This window comes from Microcaecilia unicolor, chromosome 6 (assembly GCF_901765095.1).
Source record: "Microcaecilia unicolor chromosome 6, aMicUni1.1, whole genome shotgun sequence".
Classification (NCBI taxonomy): domain Eukaryota; kingdom Metazoa; phylum Chordata; class Amphibia; order Gymnophiona; family Siphonopidae; genus Microcaecilia; species Microcaecilia unicolor.
In genome coordinates, this window is record NC_044036.1 from 49489564 (window position 1) to 49515225 (window position 25662).

A 25662-nucleotide genomic window follows, 5' to 3' on the forward strand; every position below is an offset into this window, starting at 1 on the left:
CACTGGGGGAGTAAGGGGAGGTCATCCCTGATTCCCTCCGGTGGTCATCTGGTCAGTTTGGGCACCTTTTTGATGCTTGGTTGTAAGAAAAAATGGACCAAGTAAAGTCGCCCAAGTGCTCATCAGGGATGCCCTTCTTGTTTCCATTATCGGCCGAGGACGCCCATGTGTTAGGCATGCCCCAGTTCCGCCTTCGCTATGATTCCGACATGCTCCCGCGAACTTTGGTCATCCCCGCAACAGAAAGCAGTTCAGGACGCCCAAAATCGGTTTTCGATTATGCCGACTTGGGCAACTCTGGGAGAAGGACGCCCATCTCCCGATTTGTGTCGAAAGATGGGCGCTCTTCTCTTTCGAAAATAAGCCTGATAGTGTATTTATATGTATAGAATAATTTGTACAAGGCCCCCAGATACTCCTAAAAAGCAGGTATATGTTTATAAAACATATAAATGTTGTTTGAATATTGATCCCTATATATTTTCTTTCCTTCTCCTACTCTACTTTCTGTTTTAGTTTGATGTAAACCTTTTTGATGACCTCCAAAAGGAGTTCTAGCAAATGCATTGATCAGATAGATAAGATTCCACCATTAGCCCCTTATCAGATAGCAGGTCTGACTTAAGGCCTACTATTTGGTTTGCTGCAACCAGAACTCACAATGGTTCTGGCTGCAGCAACCCAAAAGTGTGAAATGGGGATTCATCTCCATTTCTAAAATTGCTGCACCTGCCGGGTGGACATGTACGTCTGTAAATCCTTCTTGGTATTTTACAAAAGGCTCTTTGCTAAGAAAAAGCTTTTATAAAATCCAGGGGGAATTGAGTGCATCTTTGAGATCCTATGTAAAATAAAATTTATAATTTATATATTCAGCAACTCGATTTGACTGATAACTGTATAATTATTTTCCCACCCTTGCCCTGCCCCTAAGCCAGGACCCTTTTTACATGTAAAATATGTTCCATTTTACCAATTAAAATGCTAAAGTTATACATACATCTAGCCCAAACTTTTGAAAACATGTATTTATGTTGTCAGCACTACAGTGGGGAAGTGGCCTTGTGGTTAGAGTACTGGTCTTGTAATCCGTAGTTGGCTGGTTCGAATCTCATTGCTGCTCCTTGTGATCTTGGACAAGTCATTTAACCCTCCATTACCTCAAGTACAAAATTAGAATGTGAGCCCTCCTGGGACAGAAAAATATCCAGTGTACCTGAATGTAACTCACCTTGAGCTACTACTAAAAAAGGTGTGAGCAAAATAAAAAAAATGCTTTTGAATATTGAATTAATTTTCTGCAGTTTTCACATGCAGACTGTGAAAGACCAGCAAAGAAAGAACTATTAGCATTTATGGATTTTTTTCTTATTACATTTATTAAATCCAAATCAAGGCAAGCAAAATATAGCATAATTCACTTTCAATTTAACAGCACCAAGGAGAATACACAAGGAAAGAATTTTCCTATATATTGATCTCTTCAAAAGCATGCTTCATCCCAGATTTGTTTCTTTTATTTGCAATCACTCCTTCCCAAACCCAATTTGTCATTCCCCCTTTCATCCACATTCATACATTTATGGGTTTGACCTTCATTAGGTCAAGCTGGTGCCATCAAAATCAATTTTTATTTCATTTTATTTTGCAGAGTCCATCTTGTGAATGCACTGGTATTGAAGATTAGTAATTTATTACAACATTCCCTCCATTTTTATTCTGCACACTGTAGTTCCTACTGGGTAGTATGAGAGAAAGAGAACAGTCCTGTAATTTTATCCTGGGATCCAGGCCAGGATTGTACCTGTATGAAAGCTTCAATTTGTGCTACCTGAGGCATGGTTGCTATCACACCCTAATTAGGGAATGATTATTGGCAGCATATATCGTACAGTTCAATGTAATAATAAGGCATTTTAACTAAAGTGTATATTAACTGCTACCGTAAAACGTAGTCACAACATTTGCATTATTTTTAAAATTAGTGCATAGTAATTCACGCATTAGGGGCACTTCTGCTAGAGGAGAGTTACTAGGTAGGGCATGGGTGGAAAATGGGCATAGAGAATATACTGTAGTTAGTATGCAGATAATAATGTATGCTGACAATTATGCAGATAGCATGGTCTACTTAGTCGTGTCCATTTCTACTACTAGGGGCAGGAGCAAGTGGGCTTCACTCTGCCCCCATCACCCCAGTGGACCACCAAGGTGTAAGGCAAGCCTCAGGAAGGGTCTCCTTTATCTAAGAGGTGCTGGTTCTTGTACTAGAGGGTGGAAGGGAGATCAGATCTGGTGCTGGGTAGGGGGGAGGGAGAAGAATTGGAGCTGGTGCCGAGTGTGAGGCTTGGGAGGGGACATGCACACTCCAGTAATGCAGGTCCCAGCTGATATTCAGCCAGGACCCACATACGTGCCTTATACAGATCCTGGCTGAATATCAGCTAGGGCCTGCAAAAGAGTCGGCAGCTTGACCGTGTCTGGTCAGATGCTGATATTCAAGCTGGTGCCTGGACATGACCCAGCTCTGAATATCAGGGCCTAATTCTCCCCTGAACAGTCGGAGTTAAAAAACGCTGACTGCTGCAGGCCGAATATTGACCCAATATTTAAAATAGGACCCAATATTTAAAAGCATTTAATGTGATTCATTTAGCTTAATATATAATCTTTCAAACTCATATCAACAAATTGGTTTGCAATAAAATTATATAATATAACTTAAATTAAGAAAGAGTAAAAAAAGAGAAAGGTGTCAAAATGGTAAGAAATACAATAAAATTAGTAAAAGCAAGAAAAGAGGAGTGAGAGAGAAAAGAGAAATATAACAATTTTCAAAGCTCATCCTATACAAGCCTCAGAAGGCTACCAAGTGCTAACCAATGATTTCATATGATTGAGTTCAAAACATGGGACAGGTTGAAGGGCATTCCAATAAGCTAGAACAACACCAATGAATGCTGAATGCCTAGTTGTGTTGAGACATAGTTGAGGCAAGGATGGAATAGACAATTGATTAGATACTGTAAATGTAGGAGGTCACTGGATACGTATGGTGTTAGAAGATCAACTAAATAAGTAGGGGGTCCCTAAAAACAATGCTTTATCAGACGCTATCTCATTGTTCCGTGCTCACTCTGCTTCAGCAACCGATCTTTGCTTCTGTTTTATCAGCATAGACACTAATCATATTAGTTTATCTGATTGTAAAGAAGGACTCTTGATGCAGGCACACGTCTTCCTTGATTTGGATTTTATGAATGAACTAAAAGCTCCTTCTGCATTCATCAATTCCTGCCTTCTTTGTTGCCTCATTACCTCTTTTGCTGCTGTTGCATACCCGTGAGGCTTGGACCGCCTTCTGTTGTTTTGTTTGACAAAGTTAGCACATGGCTATTAATACAAAAAATAGGATATGCGGCAATTTTCCAGCTATGGTAAAAATAACCTTAGGGCGCAGGAAAGACCTGCGTATGGACGTGCTGATGCCACTTTTTACACAGTTTGGTAAAAGAGTCATTAAATAGTAGTAGAAGAAACACTGTTAAACCTATTTAAGGTTTTTGTCAAGAGGAAAAAAAGAGGCAGGACTGAAGGCAGGCCACATATAAAAGAGAATGAACCTAGGAGATGGCTCAGCTGACGAAGCTGAAAAAGAAGGGCCCACAGAGAAGCTGATGGAATGATTAAATGCTTATTGATTATTTACTCTTTCAGTAGAGGAGTGTGGTAGCCGTGTTAGTCCACTCTTAAGGTTATCAATAGAAATCAAACAAAATCAAACATGGAAAAGAAAATAAGATGATACCTTTTTTATTGGACATAACTTAATACATTTCTTGATTAGCTTTCGAAGGTGAAGAAGGGCAACCTTCAAAAGCTAATCAAGAAATGTATTCAGTTATGTCCAATAAAAAAGGTATCATCTTATTTTCTTTTCCATGTTTTATTTTGTTTGCTTACTCTTTCAAAAAGTATAAAAATTAGGGGATAGTCCATGAAGTTACATAGTAGTACATTTAAAACATAGGGAAAAAAATTGTTATTAGAGCCCAATTTTCAAAAGAGTTTAACCAACTAAAGGGCCCTTGGGCGTCAATTCAGAGTTACTGCCCGGCTACAGTGTGGCCCATGCGGTAATTTCATTTTTGATGCGCGCCGGAAAATAAATTTTATTTTCTGGAGTGCGGCAAAAACTGGGTGGTAATCATCATTCTATGTGCATAGATGATTACCGCACGGTTAACATGTGAGACCTTACTGCTAAGTCAATGGATGCGCACCAATTTTTATTTTGCCGCGTGTCCATTTTAGTACACAAACTGGCTAAGTAAGCACATAAAGAGGCTGATATTCAAAGCAATTTAAGTGGGCAGGAGTCTATTCTGTCCACCTAAATGACCTGTCACTAACCAACCACCGATATTTAGTGCCACTAAATCGGGAGTGGTGCTGAATATCGCCTCTGATCAGCTCCCCAAAAAGTGGGCCGGTCAGGGGCAGGCCAGGGGGCGGCACTAGGGAGGAGCTGGGGAATTATGTGAACACTGGCAATATTCAGCCGAGGCCTTCATAAGTTAAGCTGAATATTGGCCGGGCCCACATGAGCTCCGGCAGCCTGCTCACCCCAAATTATCCCCCAATATTCAGTGCCAGTGCCCGGATATTGCCTGACATTGAACATCAGGGTAAAGTTACTAAATATTCTATTCTATTCATAACTTTGAAAACATTCCATACGTAAGCTATTTTGTATGGCTCTCAGCTGACGTAATTGAAAATTTAACTTTTTTATTAAAGTTGTAATTTGATCGTCAAAAGACAAACTAGAATCTAGTATTATACCCTAAGTCTTAGACTTGTTAGTAATCTGTGAAACTTCCCCAGTAGCTACTTGTAAACATTACTGAGGCAAAGAATAATTATCCCCAAACCACACAATATTAGTCTTTTACTTAACTTCAAAATGTTAGCTCTAGCCTATGAATCAATCAAATTAATATTTTCTTTTAACATTGACAACATATTATCAAAATATCTGAAGCAGGGAATAGTAAGAAAATATCATCTGCATAAGTTATTATTTGCAATCCTAAAGAGGATATCCAGGCCCCCAATGATCTCCTATAAATGTTAAATACTACTACTTAACATTTCTAGAGCGCTACTAGGGTTACGCAGCGCTGTACAATTAACAAAGAGAGACAGTCCCTGCTCAAAGAGCTTACAATCTAATAGACAAGTGAACGGTCGGTCCGATCGGGGCAGTCAAATTGGGGCAGTCTGGATTCACTGAACGGTAAGGGTTAGGTGCCGAACGCAGCATTGAAGAGGTGGGCTTTAAGCAAAGACTTGAAGATGGGCAGGGAGGGGGCTTGGCGTAAGGGTTCAGGAAGGTTGTTCCAAGCATAGGGTGAGGCGAGGCAGAATGAGCGGAGCCTGGAGTTGGCGGTGGTGGAGAAGGGTACTGAGGGGACCGTGGAGACCCCTGAGGGATGCCACAACTGGGCAACCAAGGATCAGAAAAAAACTCCATCCTTATGAACCAGATATGAAAGCTTCATAAAATGAAACGTGTCTCCACGTTGGGGATAGCGACGGAGTTCTGTGTTTTAACCACTATGCACTAAGCACGGGTGTTCTGGAGTCATCACAGACCGCGCACTCACCATAACAGCTAAGATAAGTAACCGACCAGTGAGAATTGGAAGGAAAGGAGGACGAGTGCTGTGATGTATGGCGGCTGTGTACCCAATCCAGAAACATTTGGTTTAAAGGGCACAACAGCATTACTGAGCACTGCAAGTTAAAAAATAAAATAAAAACAGTTTTATTTACATTGTTTTGGATTTAATAGTCTGGTGTAATTGTTAAATACTTCCTGGCTGGTGCCAGGTTGGTCAGTAAAGATTTTAAGCTGCATTATCCAGATAATGCTATTGAAATTTGTGTGTGCTCCTGGTGAACACTGCAGAAATAAGGTCCCGTGTTGAGTCATCATCCTGGTGCTTTACTCAATAGAGAAGGTTTTGCCATTATTCTCTATTTGGAAGTCATTGAGTTATCCCCGACTTCCTTTGTTGAGATTTTTGGACTTACCATCCATTAACAGCTCAAATCAACATGCAGTAAGTGGCAAAGTCTGTACAGTAACTGTAAGGTTAGTGTCCATCTTTTTCCTGCAGTATACACCTTCCATGCATTACAGTTGAGCACGATTAGCACAGGTGTGGCATGCTAACTGCACATCTGACAGAATACAGTATATCACTTAATGCAATATGCAAGTCCCATCTTCTGCATATTGGCTTTTTTGGGGTGAGTCGGGTCTTTCATTGAACAATACTTCCCTGCCAGACCAGTATTAGGGAGACATGACCTTGGACTGGATGGCAAAAGGAAGAATGCATGATTATTTGGTTAGTAGACAGTTTGCTTGAAGGAATTAAATTAAACAGGCACACATTTCTTTCTGCACAGTTTTCACTTCAACACATTTTTAACTAGATCTTAAATTTTGGTAAAAGAAATCTGCATAATAAGAAACAAAGTAATAAATGGCTCAAGCATATAGGAAGAATCCTTTTTAACAATTAGAGAGATTTGGGAGAGGGGTATTTGCTGTATGATCTAGGGACCTTCTCTGTTTACTTGGGCATTAACTGGCATGTGTTAATTTATCCTCTCAGCAATGAACATTGGGAACAGAGGACAACAGCTGAAAATATATTTTTATTTCTGGGAAAAGAAAAAAAAGTCAAACATGAAAGGAAAAAAAGTTAAAATGTCTTTTTCTTTTTAAAGAAACACAAAAATAAGTATTAAAAACAAACATCACCTAGTCCTTAGCTCTGAGGATATGCAGTACAGCAAGAACAAAAATGGGAAAAGATCTTTTCAGGTAAAATCAGTTTGTTTTGGTGAATAGAAGCCAGGTCAGTAGGGAAAAAAATTAAAAGCAGTTTAAGCCAGCTCCTCCTCTTTATTTACATAATAAAAATATAAACAACCACAAATCAAAACACAAAATCAGTCTTGCATTATAGACAAAATGCAATACACACATCTTACACAAAAAACCTGTAGAGAGGGGGTAGATTTTTGAAACTCCCCTGATCCGCCCATTCCACACGTATAACCATGCCACACCCATAACTATGCCACATTTTCAACTGTGCAACTTGTGGAGGAGTGGCCTAGTGGTTAGAGTGGTGGACTTTGGTCCTGGGGGACTGGGTTCGATTCCCACTGCAGGCACAGGCAGCTCCTTGTGACTCTGGGCAAGCCACTTAACCCTTCATTGCCCCAGGTACAAATAAGTACCTGTATATAATATGTAAGCTGCATTGAGCCTGCTATGAGTGGGAAAGCTACTACTACTACTACTACTATTTAGCATTTCTATAGCGCTACAAGGCATACGCAGCGCTGCACAAACATAGAAGAAAGACAGTCCCTGCTCAAAGAGCTTACAATCTAATAGACAAAAAATAAATAAAGTAAGCAAATCAAATCAATTAATGTGAACGAGAAGGAAGAGAGGAGGGTAGGTGGAGGCGAGTGGTTACAAGTGGTTACGAGTCAAAAGCAATGTTAAAGAGGTGGGCTTTCAGTCTAGATTTAAAGGTGGCCAAGGATGGGGCAAGACGTAGGGGCTCAGGAAGTTTATTCCAGGCATAGGGTGCAGCGAGACAGAAGGCGCGAAGTCTGGAGTTGGCAGTAGTGGAGAAGGGAACAGATAAGAAGGATTTATCCATGGAGCGGAGTGCACGGGAAGGGGTGTAGGGAAGGACGAGTGTGGAGAGATACTGGGGAGCAGCAGAGTGAATACATTTATAGGTTAGTAGAAGAAGTTTGAACAGGATGCGAAAACGGATAGGGAGCCAGTGAAGGGTCTTGAGGAGAGGGGTAGTATGAGTAAAGCGACCCTGGCGGAAGATGAGACGGGCAGCAGAGTTTTGAACCGACTGGAGAGGGGAGAGGTGACTAAGTGGGAGGCCAGCAAGAAGCAGATTGCAGTAGTCTAAACGAGAGGTGACAAGGGTGTGGATGAGGGTTTTGGTAGAGTGCTCGGAAAGAAAGGGGCGGATTTACGGATGTTGTAAAGAAAGAAACGACAGGTCTTGGCAATCTGCTGGATATGAGCAGAGAAGGAGAGAGAAGAGTCAAAGATGACCCCAAGGTTTCGAGCTGAGGAGACAGGGAGAATGAGAGAGCCATCAACAGAAATAGAAAACGGGGGGAGCGGGGAGGTGGGTTTGGGGGGGAAAATGAGAAGCTCGGTTTTGGTCATATTTAATTTCAGGTGGCGTTGAGACATCCAGACAGCGATGTCAGACAAGCACGCTGAAACTTTGGTTTGGATGCAAGGTGAGATATCAGGGGTAGAAAGGTAGATTTGGGAGTCATCAGCATAGAGATGGTAGGAAAAGCCATGGGATGAGATTAATGAACCAAGGGAAGAAGTGTAGATAGAAAAGAGGAGGGGACCAAGAACAGAACCCTGAGGTACGCCGACAGGCAGAGGGATAGAAGTAGAAGAGGATCCACCAGAGTGAACACTAAAGGTGCGGAGGGAGAGGTAGGAAGAGAACCAGGAAAGGACAGAGCCCTGGAATCCAAGTGAGGACAGGGTATCGAGAAGTATGCTGTGATCGACAGTGTCAAACGCAGCGGAAAGATCAAGAAGAATGAGGATGGAATATTGACCTCTGGATTTAGCCAGTAATAGGTCATTGGAGACTTTAGTAAGCGCAGTTTCGGTTGAGTGGAGAGGGCGAAAACCAGATTGTAGTGGGTCAAGAATAGCATGTGAGGAGAGAAAATCAAGGCAGCGGCGGTGAACAGCACGCTCAAGTAATTTGGAGAGAAAAGGAAGGAGGGAGATGGGTCGGTAATTAGAGGGACAAGTAGGGTTGAGTGAAGGCTTCTTAAGGAGAGGTGTGACCACAGCATGTTTAAAGGCAGCAGGGACAGTCACAGTGGAAAGTGAGAGGTTGAGAATGTGACAGATAAAAGGAATAAGAGTAGGAGAGATGGCATTAAGAAGGTGGGTGGGAATGGGATCAGAGGAACAGGTGGTACATTTTGAGGAAGAAAGGAGAAGTGTAGTTTCCTCAATAGTAACTTCAGGAAAGGAGGAAAGGGAATGAGGGGAAGGAGAGAGAGGGGAACGGACTAGTGGAGGGAGAGCTGGTGAGGTAGAGAAAGCAAGGTTTATCTTTTGAACCTTGTTGTGAAAGAATTCAGCAAGGGTCTGAGGAGATAATGAAGGGGGAGTTGGGGGAGGGGGCACCTTGAGGAGAGAGTTCAATGTGGTGAAGAGAAGTCGAGGATTAGAGCCAAGAGAGTTGGTCAGTTGGATATAATAATCCTGTTTGGCACGTAAAAGAGCAGATTGGAAGGAGGTCAGCATGAACTTAAAGTGTAAGAAATCAGCAAGGGCCCGAGATTTCCGCCAGAGGCGTTCGGCGGAGCGGGTACATGAACGTAGGTAGCGGATATTAGAAGTCAGCCAAGGTTGGGGTTTTGTACGCCTTACAGGGCGGGTCATCAAAGGTGCAAGAGTGTCTAAGGCAGAGGATAAAGTATTGTTGTAAGAAGAAACAGCCTCGTTGACAGACGTGGATGGTGCCACAGTAGAGAGGAGGTTTGAAACATGGGAGGATAGAGATGAAGGGTCAATATCGTGAAGATTCCTAGATAAATTAGATAGGATAGGACTGGACTGGAAGGGAGGAGATTTAAGTGTGAGGTACAAATGTAATTAAAAAAAAATATATATATATATATCATCTTTGCCCATATCATGCCTAGTGCCCACCTCATCCTGCAATTAGCATGGGATTTTTACCACACTGAGGGATCCTTTTACTAAGCTGCGATAAAAAATGGCCTGCGGTAGTGTAGGCACATGCTTTGGGCATGAGCCGGGCCAGTTTTTACCGTGTCTGCATAAAAGGGCTTTTTAATAGGACAGGAAAACTAAAACCAGCGCGCGCCTAAAACTGGCCTAAGCCCTTAACGCCACCCATTGATCTACTGGTAAGGGCTCTCGTGCTACACGCATGGTGCCCAATCGGCATGCGCCAACTGCTGATTACTACCAGAAATGCCCGTGTGGGAGGAAATAAATAAATAAATCATCCGGGCATTATGGGCGCGTGGCAAATCTGAAATTACCGCCAGGGGTGCGGTAGCCTGGTGGTTGTCTCATTTTGTCACGTACTGCACTCGCATAGAGCCTAACATACCTTTGCAAAAGGGCCCCTGACTGTTTAAACATTCATTAGATGTTAGCACAGGTCTGCACAATTTAGTAAACATGCTCCCACTGATGTTACTGCTAAGCAGTATTCATGCATATGTATCATCAAACGTTGCTAATTCTCATGCTTTTAAACAAAAAAAATGTATGTGCTAACTCTTGCAATGTTACTTACATTGTCTGATTGGCATTGTTTAGCAATTGAATATTACATATTAGCTAATTATGTAACAGCTACAACTGATGGCAATTTTATTCTCTATTTCACTTTCAGCACAGTAGAAAAGCTTTTATTCTTTCCTCATGAATAACTATGTCCCTTATTATCCTGTATTTTCTTTGGTTAAACAATAGAAACCTTTGTTGTCTTTAAAAGAGCCATAATTAAGATTTCAAAATGTTCCCGGCCCTCCATAAAGATTAAATGCACTTTTAAAATCTTCCCTGTCTGTGCTGCCCTACATAATTTCATTCTTCTTATGGTCCAGTTCTTCCTACATAGATGTTATTTTAAATATAACTTGGCTCTGCATTAACCAATTGTACTGATTGTATCTGGTTTTATAATGAATATGAATCTCTCTTAAATCCACTTTCCAGTTGTCCACTGAATATTTTCCCAAGTGCAGAGCTGTCAAATTATGGCCATCTTCAGGGCTGTGTTCAAGAGATCAATATTGTAATTATGTCTATTACATATAGGGCAAGATTCTATATATCGCACCAACATTTCTGCGCAGAAATCAAAGCGTATTCTATAAAATATGCATTAATTTAGGTGTACTAAATTGAGTTGCGGTCAATTACGCCATGTAAATCTTGGTGTAAATCCAGACACCTAAATTTGGCACAGAGTAGGTGTATTCTATAACAATACACATAGATTTCAGAAATGCCCATGACCTGCTCATTCCATGCCCATAGCCACACCCACTTTTCAACTATGTGACTTATATTTACGCACACCATATTTCAGAATACACTTGGCAAGTAGTGCATGTAAATTCTAATTAATGCCAACTAGTACTGATAATTGGTTGTTAACATCCAATTATCAGTGCTGTTTCGCTTGTTAACTAATTAAGTTATGCATATTGCTATGGAATAAGCTTTGATTTCCACACGGAAATCTTGGCGCAATATATAGAATCATGGGGATAATATATTACTTGTTTATTTGGTATTGTCAACACAAGCTTGCTTATCTCTTTTTGTTGGTTTTTGTGCTTGACAGCACATTTTAACTACAATTCTGAAAGCTGCTATATCCAAGCATTGATATGTGTTATTGTGGCTTGCCTTTGGCATCCTTTGTAACCTGTTGACCAAGTAAGATGCATTTTCATTTGCAGCATAGTTTACTGAACAGAATGAAGCTTCCTGACATCCTTTCATATTCAGAAACTGTGCCTTATGCATTTTCATTTAGGATATGTCTGATCTTATCAACAAACTGAGATTGACATTACATAAATTACAAAGGAAATTGTCATGCATCAGTCTTGGCTCTAAATTATCTGGCTTTTCTAAATAATATTAATACATATTTTTTCTCTTAGGCTTAAACTGATGGAGGGTTAACATAGGTTGAGTTGAGTTTTTTTTGTGTTACACACACACACAGTGACAATTTAGTTTGCAAACTGACATAGTAAAGAATTTTATTTTTCAATCCAGCACTGTACTAAATAAGCCTATTGTTATGAAGAATGTTTTAAAATAAATGCTGCAGTATATAGACAAAATAATTTACTAGTGGGATGTACAGTCATTCAAAGCAACATTTCCCATGTGATTTTGTCTCTGTTTTAGCCTGGACCACAGGAAAATACTTGCACCTATATGTTGGGCCAAATGCACATAAATTATAGAATATTATAATTTACACACATATCTTGTGCACTCTACCACACCTCAAATACTGTGTATGATTCTGGTCACCAATCTCAAGAAAGATATAGTGGAATTAGAAAAGGTACAGAGAAGGGTGACAAAAATGATAAAAGGGATGGGGCGACTTCCCTATTAGGAAAGGCTAAAGCGGCTAGGGCTCTTCAGCTTGGAGAAAAGAGAGCTGATGGGAGATATGGTAGAGGTCTATAAAATAAGTAGTGGAGTGGTACGGGTAGACTGGAACAGGTAGACATGAATCGTTTGTTTACTCTTTCCAAAAATACTAGGACCAGGGGGGCACACAATGAAGCTACAAAAGTAGTAAATTTAAAACAAATTGGAGAAAATATTTCTTCTCTCAACATGTAATTAAACATTGGAATTCCTTGCCAGAGATGTGGTAAAAGCAGTTAGCTTTGTGGTGTTTAAAAATGTTTGGATAACTTCCTAAAAGAAAAGTGTATAAGCCATTATTAAGATGGACTTGAGGAAAATCCACTGCTTACGTCTAAGATAAACAGCATAAAATATAGTGTGCTGTTTTGGGATCTTGCCAGGGGACCTTTATTGGCCACTGTTGGAAACAGGATGCTGGACTTGATAGACCTTTGGTCTGTGCCATTATGGCAATGCTTGTGTGTTCTTATGTTCTGCTCAAACTTCACACATCCACACTTCCACAGGCAAAGTATGTGCCATCAAATCATAACTTTTTTGCTAGACTGTAACAGGTCAATTGCATGTATAATTTGCCATTTACGCATGTAAAGGACAAGAACACATAAAAAAAAATCAGTGTTATATTTAATTAGTCATATGCCCAATATAATATGAAAAGAAGTTTGTCTTCCATCTGCTTCCATTACACTTTTGACTTCCACTCATATGAAATTATTTAGCATAGCATTCACGTTTATTTAATTTTACATTTAGAAGACTGCTGAAAACTTGGCAATTCAAGAAATATTTCAATTGATTATTTGTTGGTACAACTTGGTGTAATTGGTTTACTTCCACTGGTGGTTGCTCATTTGTAAACCATACAGAGCTCATGGCTACAATGGTATAATAGAATTCTGTTAAAATTAAATGACCAATTATTAAAAATGTATGGAGAAAAAGACCTCAGTGAATTAAACAAAATCCCACAGTTCCTAAGGAAAAAAAACCCATCACAGATCAGAAAAAAAAACCCTCCACAAAATGGAAATAGTTAAAAAGTGGTATTGGTGGACATGCTCTTAATATTGGTTTCAATTGTTTTTTGGATGTTTGCTTATCATGGGACCTGATTAACTATTTCCATTTTGTGGAGTTTTTTTTTTTCTGACCTATGATATATATATATATATATATATATATATATACACACCAAACCTTCATTTACCACAATAACACCTGTATTTGTTCATACCGCAACTGGCAAACGCCGTCCTGTATTTGTTCATACCACAACTGGCGAACACCGTTGCGGTACCATATAAGCCACATTGAGCCTGCAAATAGGTGGGAAAATGTGGGATACAAATGAAAGAAATAAAATATATATATATATATATATATATATATATATATATATATATATTTTTTTTTTTTTTTTTTTTTCTTTTCTTTTCCCTTCTCTTTTTGTGTTTTCTCTAATGACTAGAATACTGCCATTCTTGTGCATTCCTGCTTTCTGAATCTAGGTGGCTTCTTATAGAATTGCCCCCTAGCCCCATCATTCTATAACTTGATACCTAGATGTATACACTTGAATTATAGAATACTAGCACTTATGTGGGTAAGTGTATACTCACTTAAGTAAGTGCTAGGTGCACACTAAGTGCTATTCTATAAATGATGCATGCAACTGACATAAGTGCCCTTTTAGTAAAGGACGGTAGGACTACCACCACATTGGCATGTGGCAAATCGGGCCTACCAACAGGCTACCACAGGAGCCCGGCAGTAGTCCCGGCCTCTGACATGCACCAACTCTGGTGCTAGCAAGTGCATTTTTATTTTCTAGCACTGGGGGTTTACCAGGTTGTTATTGACACTGCCTTGTTACTTTCAGGGTACAGCAGAAGCCCTTACTGCCTCTTTAATTAGTGGCAGAAAGGGTTCCCTTGGGGAATAGCTGCACGGCAAGTGGTTCACTTAACGCAGGACGATACACTAAAAAAGTATCAAGAGCCTTCAAAAATTGGACAACGTAGATAAATAGCTCAATCTTATACATTGATGACCTTTACTGCACAACCTTCTAAAATGTAAGAACTGGGAATAAGGAAGGTTTTCCTTGAGGGATCTGTTAAGAAAACTATTAAAATGTAAAAAGTGATTCTTATCATTTGGCTTCCCTCTTTGTGCTGTTTCTGTGGTCACTTACCGCAGGGCCATTTCCCTTTTTAAAAAAGCCTTTTATCAGCTGCGGTAAAAGGGGGCCTCAGCACACAGCAAATCCAAGTGCTGACGCTACTCAGGGCTGTTTTTGAGGGGGTACTTGGGGGTACTGAGTACCGGCACCTTTTCTATTATCTGCTAAAATTGACCCATGGTCCCCAAGTTTTAATGAAAGAGCTCAGGCTCTACACACCAATTCTGCCTTGTCATAGGTACTATGACTGGTTGCAGGGGGCCTGGCTATTGTGAGGAGGGTCTCTCAGTGATTACCCCCACCCCTGAAGGGTGCATAAGTACATAAGTACATAAGTAGTGCCATACTGGGAAAGACCAAAGGTCCATCTAGCCCAGCATCCTGTCACCGACAGTGGCCAATCCAGGTCAAGGGCACCTGGTACGCTCCCCAAACGTAAAAACATTCCAGACAAGTTATACCTAAAAATGCGGAATTTTTCCAAGTCCATTTAATAGCGGTCTATGGACTTGTCCTTTAGGAATCTATCTAACCCCTTTTTAAACTCCGTCAAGCTAACCGCCCGTACCACGTTCTCCGGCAACGAATTCCAGAGTCTAATTACACGTTGGGTGAAGAAAAATTTTCTCCGATTCGTTTTAAATTTACCACACTGTAGCTTCAACTCATGCCCTCTAGTCCTAGTATTTTTGGATAGCGTGAACAGTCGCTTCACATCCACCCGATCCATTCCACTCATTATTTTATACACTTCTATCATATCTCCCCTCAGCCGTCTCTTCTCCAAGCTGAAAAGCCCTAGCCTTCTCAGCCTCTCTTCATAGGAAAGTCGTCCCATCCCCACTATCATTTTCGTCGCCCTTCGCTGTACCTTTTCCAATTCTACTATATCTTTTTTGAGATACGGAGACCAGTACTGAACACAATACTCCAGGTGCGGTGGCCTAGAAAAAGTGCACTGACGCTACTGCAGGGCCCCCTTTACCTCAGCTTGGTGTGTAAATGCAAGGGGGCAGTCACAGAGGAGCAGCATAGAAGGGGCATGGGCGGGACCAACATTTACATGCAATAACTCTAAGTTATACGCTAAAGTGCTGCATTTAGGCTCATGCATTTATGCTTACTATTGACATGGTGTTAGCGGGCCTGCCTAAAGATAGAAGTGTAGATGCCAACTTATGATAGTATGCTATGACGGAATCTTGGTTTTCCAGATTCAATTATAGAATTAGTGTTCAGTGTGCTCCATCTAAGGGGCCCTTTTACTAAGCTGCATAAGGGCCTACATGAGTACAGCACATGCCAACTCAGTACTAACATCCAGCTAGCGCATGAGCCAGGCGGTAATTCTGAATTTGGTGCACACCAAAAACACGCGGTAGAAAATATTTTCTATTTTCTACCGGGGGCGCCTACCCGGTAGCAAACGACAGTTGGCGCACGTTGCATGCTTACCACCCGGGTAGTGTGTGACACCTTACCGCCAGGTCAATGGGTGGCATTAAGGTCTTAGACTGAAAATGGACACGCGCTGGTTTCAATTTTAGCGCACAACCATTTTCTGGCCCTTTTTCCTAGACGCAGTAAAACAAATGGCCCAGCGCACACTCAAAACACACTCTCACACTAACACAGGCCACTTTTTACCGTAGTTTAGTAAAAGGGCCCCTAAGTGCCTGATTTTGGCACCCAGCTATAGAATTGCCCCCTAAGCCCCAGATTCTACAAATGATGTACAAATTTCCACATGCAAAATTGTACTCTATCCTGAGATGTGAATGCATCTAAATTGGCTAATGAGCCAATTAGTGCCAATATTCGGGTGCTAACAATCAACTACTGTTGTTAATTGGCAACATTTTGGATTTGCGTGCACATCTTGCGAAGCACTATTCTATAAAGATCCATGTGCAAATCTTACAGCACGTAACTCAAATGGGGGTGTGGCCATGGGAGGGGCATGGGTGTGTCAGGGGCATTCACTAAAGATGCACCCAATATTACTGAATGTTGGGGAACCGCGCCTAACATGCCTCAAGATTTGCACCAGGTTTCAGTTGGTTTAAATCTTTGCACCTAGAGTTTTGTGCAGAAATCAACTTGGAATGCTGTTTATAGAATAGTGTTCTGTGCAATTTTTGGGGTGTTGTTTTTCAGCACCATTTCCTGAATCTACTCCTAAACGTATAGTCAGTAGCAATGAATATATTTGGTGTAGGGAAGAACAGGAAAGATATCCTTGGAAGACCTCTAAGCTTAGCAATAGAAACAAGAAAAAGGGAGAGAGTAAACCTTAGCCTAGGGACAGCCCTCAAGGGAGAGAGGAACCTGGGAGACAGGGGATTGCCCCTCAGCCCAATAGAGGGGCAGAAATAGATGAGAGGAAGTTGAGACAGGAAGGGCAGGATCTTGAGCCCATGGATAGTGAATAAACCCCTTTTAAACCAGATGAAAACTCAGTAGAGGTGGAAGTGGAGGAGACAAACTGCCAGGAGACTGAAGGAGCAGAAGACCTCAATCCCATTGAACTTATGGAGTTAAGTGTGTGTGAGCATTATCTTGCTATTTTGATTTTTTTTTGTAAAGAAAACCCAGCTGGAAGATTTTAGTTGAAAGGGTCAACTGTAGCTGCGGGTGGATCCAGTGTGCTTACAAACATGGGGAGGGAGGAGGGCTGCACAGCCTTGGCAAGAACCCGTAAAGCCAAGACTGAATTTTTGTTGAACCATGTGCCTTTAGTGTTTGGGGTTTGAACAACAAGAGCGATAAGAAAAAGACATTGAATTTTTGTTTCTTCATTGAAAGTCTCTTAGGAAATTGAAAAGGAGAAAGGGAGAAGGGGTTGAAGGTGAAAGGGGACACCCTAGTGGTGTAATGACTGAACTGAGTAAATAAAAAGCTGCTAAAGATAAAGTAGCATTTTGTAGAATTTTGTTTTCCTTTTGCATTTTTGGTTTTGAATGAACTGTGTCACTGTGGGATGTTCTGGCAACCATGGTGGTGACCTCCTCAAGGGAGCGGGCACAAAAGCTGGAAAAGAGTAACCAGAATGTTGAACTGAGACTTTCAAAGTTATTATTGCAGATACCCGTGACATTGGTAAAAAGTGACTGCTACCACTGCTATCTATTAAGTTTACGCCTGCTTTAGCACACCTAAACTAAACATATATATCATCAATATAGCAGCGAAAGATTGCACTATCCCCCGGATTATATAAAAGTTGATAAAAATTGTGTGTGCAAATTTGGGTGTGCACCCAATTTGTGTGCAGTTTAATTGAATAATGAGCCAATTAGCACTGATAATTGGGCCCTAATTAACAAAATAACTAACTTTCACAAATCTCTGAAAACCTCTCTCTTCAACAAGGCCTACAACGAAAATCCATAGCTTAACTATAACACTTCACCACTCCACCCTTATTCTGAAAGTCACCTTTCTATAACTGTCTGCTTAGATCTTATTTCTCATCCTTGATCTCTTTGTAACACCAATTGTATCTGCTACCCTGGAATGGCGATGCCATAACAGGTCTTTGCAAGCCACATTGAGCCTGCAAATAGGTGGGAAAATGTGGGATACAAATGTAATAAATAAATAAATTGGTGCTAATTAACATTAATTTGGATTTACGCGCACATATCTACACGTATAGATACGCATGTAGATTTTACGTGTGTCTCTAAAAAGGGGGAACGGCCATGGGAGGGTCCTGAATGGATCAGGGGTTTTCACACCTAAGTTAGGGGGATCCACACTTAATTTAGATGTGTGGATTTACACTACAGTTCAGTTGATGTAAATACTCACACCTAAAGGTTGTCGTGGTTCCCGGCCTTAAGTGCTATTCTATAAACAGTACTTTGAGCGCCATTTATAGAATACCGCTAGGCACTTTTTTCAGCACCATTTATAAAATCTAGTCCCATATGGATAATTTTTGGTTGTTGCCTTCATTCTACCCTCCTACTGCCCCTTCACTATATGGATAGTCCCAGGTGGATAGATAATGTTCAGCCTGGTACTAATCATGGATAGGGAAGTTATATATTTCCTAGTCTCCAGGGAATCTACAGATAGGAGAATTGTGTATTTACCAGCCACTGGTAAATGTACAACTTCCTCTGAGAAGTGATCCCATTGCCTTTATCTCCCTATGTGTATTTCCCAGGAGGAAATTTGCACAAGCAAACTCCAAGGGTACTTATGCATCAGTTATCCCAACTCAAACACACCAAGAAATTCTATAGGGGTCTTTTAATAAAGCTTAGCTTGAGTTATCTACTACAAGTCCCATAGGAATAAAATGGGCCCTGCTGCAGGTAACTCGAGCTAAGCTTTAGTAAAAGACCCCCCCCCCCCTATACTAGCTGTAGTATTTGTGATTGTAAACTGCTTTGGTGTCATTGGAAGGAGGATAACCAGTGGGACACTGTCATACCGGGGTACAAATTATATCGTAGTGATAGGGTGAATCGGATTGGTGGAGGGGTAGCATTGTATATTAACGAGAGCCTTGAATCAAATAGATTGAAAATTCTGCAGGAAGCAAAACACTCCTTGGAATCACTGTGGATTGAAATTCCATGTGCAAAGGGGAAAAGGATAGTGATAGGAGTGTACTACCGTCCGCCTGGCCAGGACGAACAGACGGATGCGGAAATGTTAAAGGAAATCAGGGACGCAAACAAACTGGGCAACACAATAATAATGGGGGATTTCAATTACCCGCATATAGACTGGGGTAATGTAACATCTGTACACGCAAGGGACATAAGATTTCTTGATGAAATCAAGGACAGCTTCATGGAACAGCTAGTTCAGGAGCCGACAAGAGAAGGAAAAATACTAGACTTAGTCCTTAGTGGTGCTCATGATCTAGTGCAGGGGGTAACGATACGAGGGCCGCTTGATAACAGTGATCATAATATGATCGGTTTTGATATTGGCATTGAAGGAAGTGAAACTAGGAAATCAAGTACGCTAGCGTTTAACTATAGAAAAGGTGATTACGACAAAATGAGAAAAATGGTGAAAAAAAGACTGAAAGGAGCAGCTCGCAGAGTAAAAAACTTGCATCAGGCGTGGATGCTGTTTAAAAAACGCCATCCTGGAGGTTCAGGACAAATATATTCCACGTATTAGAAAAAAGGGAAAAAAGACTAAACATCAGCCGGCGTGGCTAAACAGTAAGATAAAGGAAATCATTAGAGCCAAAAAACAATCCTTCAGAAAGTGGAGAAGAGAACCAACTGAAAGTAACAGGATAGATCATAAGGAATGCCAAGCCAAATGCAAAGCGGAGATAAGGAGGGCAAAAAAGGACTTTGAGAAGAAATTAGCGTTGGAAGCAAAAATACATAGTAAAAACTTTTTTAGATACATTAAAAGCAGGAAACCGGCCAAAGAGTCGGTTGGGCCGCTGGACGAAAATGGTGTTAAAGGGGCGATCAAGGAGGACAAAGCCGTAGCGGAGAAATTAAACGAATTCTTTGCTTCGGTCTTCACCGAGGAGGATTTGGGGGGGACACCGGTGCCGGAAAGAATATTTGAAGCGGGGGAATCGGAGAAACTAAACAAATTCTCTGTAACCTTGGAGGATGTAATGGGTCAGTTCAGCAAGCTGAAGAGTAGTAAATCACCGGGACCTGATGGTATTCATCCCAGAGTATTAATAGAACTAAAAATGAACTTGCGGAGCTACTGTTAGAAATATGCAATCTGTCCCTAAAATCGAGTGTAATACCGGAAGACTGGAGGGTAGCCAATGTTACTCCGATTTTTAAGAAGGGTTCCAGAGGAGATCCAGGAAATTATAGACCGGTGAGTCTGACGTCGGTGCCGGGCAAGATGGTGGAGGCTATTATTAAGAATAAAATTGCAGAGCATATACAAAAACATGGACTGATGAGACAAAGTCAGCACGGATTTAGTGAAGGGAAGTCTTGCCTCACCAATCTAATGCATTTTTTTGAGGGGGTAAGCAAACATGTGGACAATGGGGAGCCGGTTGATATTGTATATCTGGATTTTCAGAAGGCGTTTGACAAAGTGCCGCACGAAAGACTCCTGAAGAAATTGCAGAGTCATGGAATCGGAGGTAGGGTATTATTATGGATTAAGAACTGGTTGAAAGATAGGAAGCAGAGAGTAGGATTGCGTGGCCAGTATTCTCAGTGGAGGAGGGTAGTTAGTGGGGTCCCGCAGGGGTCTGTGCTGGGTCCGTTGCTTTTTAATGTATTTATAAATGACCTAGAGATGGGAATAACTAGTGAGGTAATTAAATTCGCCGATGACACAAAATTATTCAGGGTCGTCAAGTCGCAGGAGGAATGTGAACGATTACAGGAGGACCTTGCGAGACTGGGAGAATGGGCGTGCAAGTGGCAGATGAAGTTCAATGTTGACAAGTGCAAAGTGATGCATGTGGGTAAGAGGAACCCGAATTATAGCTACGTCTTGCAAGGTTCCGCGTTAGGAGTTACGGATCAAGAAAGGGATCTGGGTGTCGTCGTCGATGATACGCTGAAACCTTCTGCTCAGTGTGCTGCTGCGGCTAGGAAAGCGAATAGAATGTTGGGTGTTATTAAGAAGGGTATGGAGTCCAGGTGTGCGGATGTTATAATGCCGTTGTATCGCTCCATGGTGCGACCGCACCTGGAGTATTGTGTTCAGTACTGGTCTCCGTATCTCAAAAAAGATATAGTAGAATTGGAAAAGGTACAGCGAAGGGCGACGAAAATGATAGTGGGGATGGGACGACTTTCCTATGAAGAGAGGCTGAGAAGGCTAGGGCTTTTCAGCTTGGAGAAGAGACGGCTGAGGGGAGATATGATAGAAGTGTATAAAATAATGAGTGGAATGGATCGGGTGGATGTGAAGCGACTGTTCACGCTATCCAAAAATACTAGGACTAGAGGGCATGAGTTGAAGCTACAGTGTGGTAAATTTAAAACGAATCGGAGAAAATTTTTCTTCACCCAACGTGTAATTAGACTCTGGAATTCATTGCCGGAGAACGTGGTACGGGCGGTTAGCTTGACGGAGTTTAAAAAGGGGTTAGATAGATTCCTAAAGGACAAGTCCATAGACCGCTATTAAATGGACTGGAAAAATTCCTCATTTTTAGGTACAACTTGTCTGGAATGTTTTTACGTTTGGGGAGCGTGCCAGGTGCCCTTGACCTGGATTGGCCACTGTCGGTGACAGGATGCTGGGCTAGATGGACCTTTGGTCTTTCCCAGTATGGCACTACTTATGTACTTATGTACTTATTGAAAGATGGCTACGAGAATTTAGTAAAACAAACATAAACAAGCAACTTTCAAAGGAAAATCCGCAGGGATTTTCTCCTAGAAAATGAGTTTGAAGGCTTTGTACTTACTGACCTGCAAGCTTCATGAGGGGAATAAAACCTGCCCTCCCTACGTTGGCAAATAAACTATGCTCCAGTTTGGCAATCCATAGTCACTCAGAAAAACAGGAAATATAGTAGTAACATGGGATATTTCTCATATTCTGGGCCGTTTCATGCATCCAATTAACCTTTATTCACTAAGAAATGATGACATTCTAATTTGATTGGAAATATTGGTGCAGGTGCCAGTAAGTGGAGTTCTAAAACTCTGCTGGAAAATCATGGTTTATTAATACATCATTAAGCATTTTAAATGCATTCCAATGGCATATGCCAAAGGAAGGAGACAGTTCTGCTTTTGTAAGCTACAGACAGAATACAATATTGGAATTTATAGTGGAAGCTTTAATGTAAAAAAAAAACAGACCTTAATGCACAAGTAAATGAATAACAGTATTATCTTGTACCCTGTTTGTCATATTCCTCTTTAGGAGGAAGGATTATAAATGTTAATGATTCTACTGCTTTATGAGGTTGTGTGAGTCATCTTATACTACAGTACACATATGAGAGCAGATGTAATATAAACCGGATTTATTTATCATGGGTCTGATATTCAGTCGTTGGTTGGTGGGCTTCGGCTTTGAATAGTATTAACATAATAAATGACGACAGATAAAGACCTGTACGGTCCATCCAGTCTACCCAACAAGATGAACTCATTTTACATGGTATGCAATACTTTATATGTATACCTGAGTTTGATTTGTACTTGCCATTTTCAGGACACAGACCGTAGCAGTCTGCCCAGCACTGTTATTGTACTAAAAGTTCTGAAGTTAGTGTCAAAGCCCCTTAAAATTTACACTCCAGCCCATACATATCTATTCAGTCACGATCAGGGCATAGACCATAGAAGTCTTCCCAACACTAGTTTTGCTTCCCAATTACCAGTGTTGCCACCCAATCTTCGCTAAGATTCTGTGGATCCATTCGTTCGAAACAGGATTCCTTTGTGATTATCCCATGCATGTTTGAAATCCATTACCCTTTTCATCTCCACCACCTCCTGCGGGAGGGCATTCCATGTATCCACCACCCTCTCAGTGAAAAAAATACTTCCTCATTTTTAAGCCAGCTAACACATAGCCACTTAAGTCAATATTCATCACAGACTTTTATGCAGTCCCACTTACAGAGTAAACCTAGCCGCTTACCCCCGGATTCTATATAACGTGCAAAGAGAACCATGCCAAAATCCAAGCATATTCTGTAATGATGCGCATAACTTAATTGGCTTAACAAGCTAATCAGTATTGATAACAGCACATAGCAAGCAATAATGAGCACTAATTGGTAATAATTAGAATTTACACACACAACTTGGCAAGCATATTCTATACTACAGTGTGCCTAATTTCTAACGTGCACAGCCAAAAAGGGGCATGGTTATAGGCAAGGAAGTGGGTGTTTCATGGGTGTTCCAAAATTTACACTCATAATTATAGAATATGGTCCAGTATGCCTAAATCTACATTCTGGGATTTAAACCATGCTTTCATTGGTGTAAATGAATGTGCATAGTTTTAGGCACTGGGATATCTTTTAAGATCTGTGCCCTAGTCCACAAGATTCTCTATGGAGCAGCCCCTGCGTATATGGATGCACTTGTCCACCTGCCACCAAGAAACTCTCTCAGAACTGCCCGCAACTACTTAACCCTCCATTACCCTGCGTGTTCTGAGCTGAAGCATAAAACCATGTATGTTCCTCATTTGCCTACGTCGGCACCCGCTTGTGGAATGCCCTACCAAAATCAATGAAAGCGATTCAGGATCATCTGACTTTTAGGAAGTCACTTAAGACCTGCTTATTTGAGCAGGCTTACACCAAAGATCCAGGCCAGCCTCACTAACCTCAGGGCGCTGCTATTACGCTCTGGCGCTGCTATAATGGACCCATTTCTTTATCCTTACCTCTCTGCCCTACTTACCCCTTTCCATTTACTGTACCCTGTCTATTTTGTATTCACATGTTGTAAGCCACATTGAGCCTACCAGAGGTGGGAAATTGTGGGATATAAGCACTGTAAAATAAATAAATAAATAAATAAATAATATCAATTAAGCATATTCTATATATCATGCCTAAATCTAGGCACTGCTTATAGATTATGCTTAGGCAAAAATGTTTTCCACACGGATTTTGTAGGTGACATATATAAACCCCCCCCCCCCCCCCCCCCCCGCAAAGAGCTGAAAGTGAGCACTTAAATGGCTAAGAGCTGACTCCGCTCCCAAAATGTCACCAACCTAGCCAGCTTTGAATTCAGCACTAACCACGATATTCAATAGGCTAGATTCTATATATAGCGCAGAAAAGATTGTTGTCTAGGCGTATTCTATAAGATTTAGGCATAGTATATAGAATACACTTAGTTGATATATGAATGCCTAATAATACATGCCTCCCTTTACATCAGTGAAAACGTGACATATATCCCTGCACCTAGATTTACATGCACTGGGCCATATTCTATAACAATGCACATAAATTTTGGAATGCCCACAAAACACACATTTCTCAACCCATGACCATGCCTCTTTTGAACTGCACGCTTTAGAATGTAGGCGTATTTCTCTGGAATCGGTGATTTAACACGGTCTTTTGCCAGTGTCTGATCATTGGGGCCTCTCCTCTGGCAAGTCTCACTTACTCTGATGCAACTTTCTGTTTTCCGCAGGGGCGGTATATGCCTGAGGAAAGGCCTCAATGCCAGTAGAAGGCTGTGTTAATTTCTGGTGCTGGATAAGACTTTTCAGGGCAGTACTAAAGTGGGAGAAAGCGAGCGGAAAGGAGAGGGAAAAATATAAGACTTGCGTGGGATCGGATAGGAGGAGGAGGGGGCATCCATAAAAGTTGGCCCAGAAGCCCATAGATGGTTGAAGCGGCCATGGGTAGGATTACCCTTTTCTTCCTCCAGGAACAATAATGAAAATGCTGTGAACAGGGCTGGTTAATAAATTAAACAAGCTTTATTTAACTATTTACACAAGTTTATGCATATATGCCATTATTCAGTCTTTATACACCATATCCCTAGAGCCTTTTGTTCTTGGCTTTCTTTAGCAAATATAACACACCAAATGTAATGACAGTTAGCCTTTTTAAACCAAATACTATTTTAATATATGCCCTCTGGCATCATAGTCACTCTTGGGCTTCGGTATTAAGAGTCAATGACTTGATCTTTCCTTCACTGTTTCATCCGTCAATCTGGCTTGCCCAGGTAAAAGATATATAAGCTGTTCCCTGCTGCCTAATCAGATTAGTGTGTGGGCATGGCTAAGTGGTTTATGTTTATGAAAATCTTGATAACCCAAAAGTTCTGAAAAACAGGTCAAAGCAGCTAACAATAAAATAAAAATAAATAAACAATTTAGAAAGGATCACCAAAAATAATAGGAAAGATGAGACAAGGGACAAACAGTCATAGTAAAATCAGGAATCAAGCAACAATCAAAGCTAAAACAATTTTACAAATACTAACTCCAGTCAATGCAACAGCGTGTCAGGCTCGCCCAGTGGAGGTGTGAGCTCTTGTGCCCGATGGAGGAGGATTCCTCACCAAGCTGTCGGCCAACCCCGAGTTCCCCCGTGTCCCCCTCTGTTCCCCAGGGGTTGAGCCCCCAGGTGCGGGAAGCAAACAGCAGAGAGAACTGAGTCCAGAACAAAGTCCACGAGGCACGGCCAAGCAACGGCCAGAAGCAGTAGTAGTAG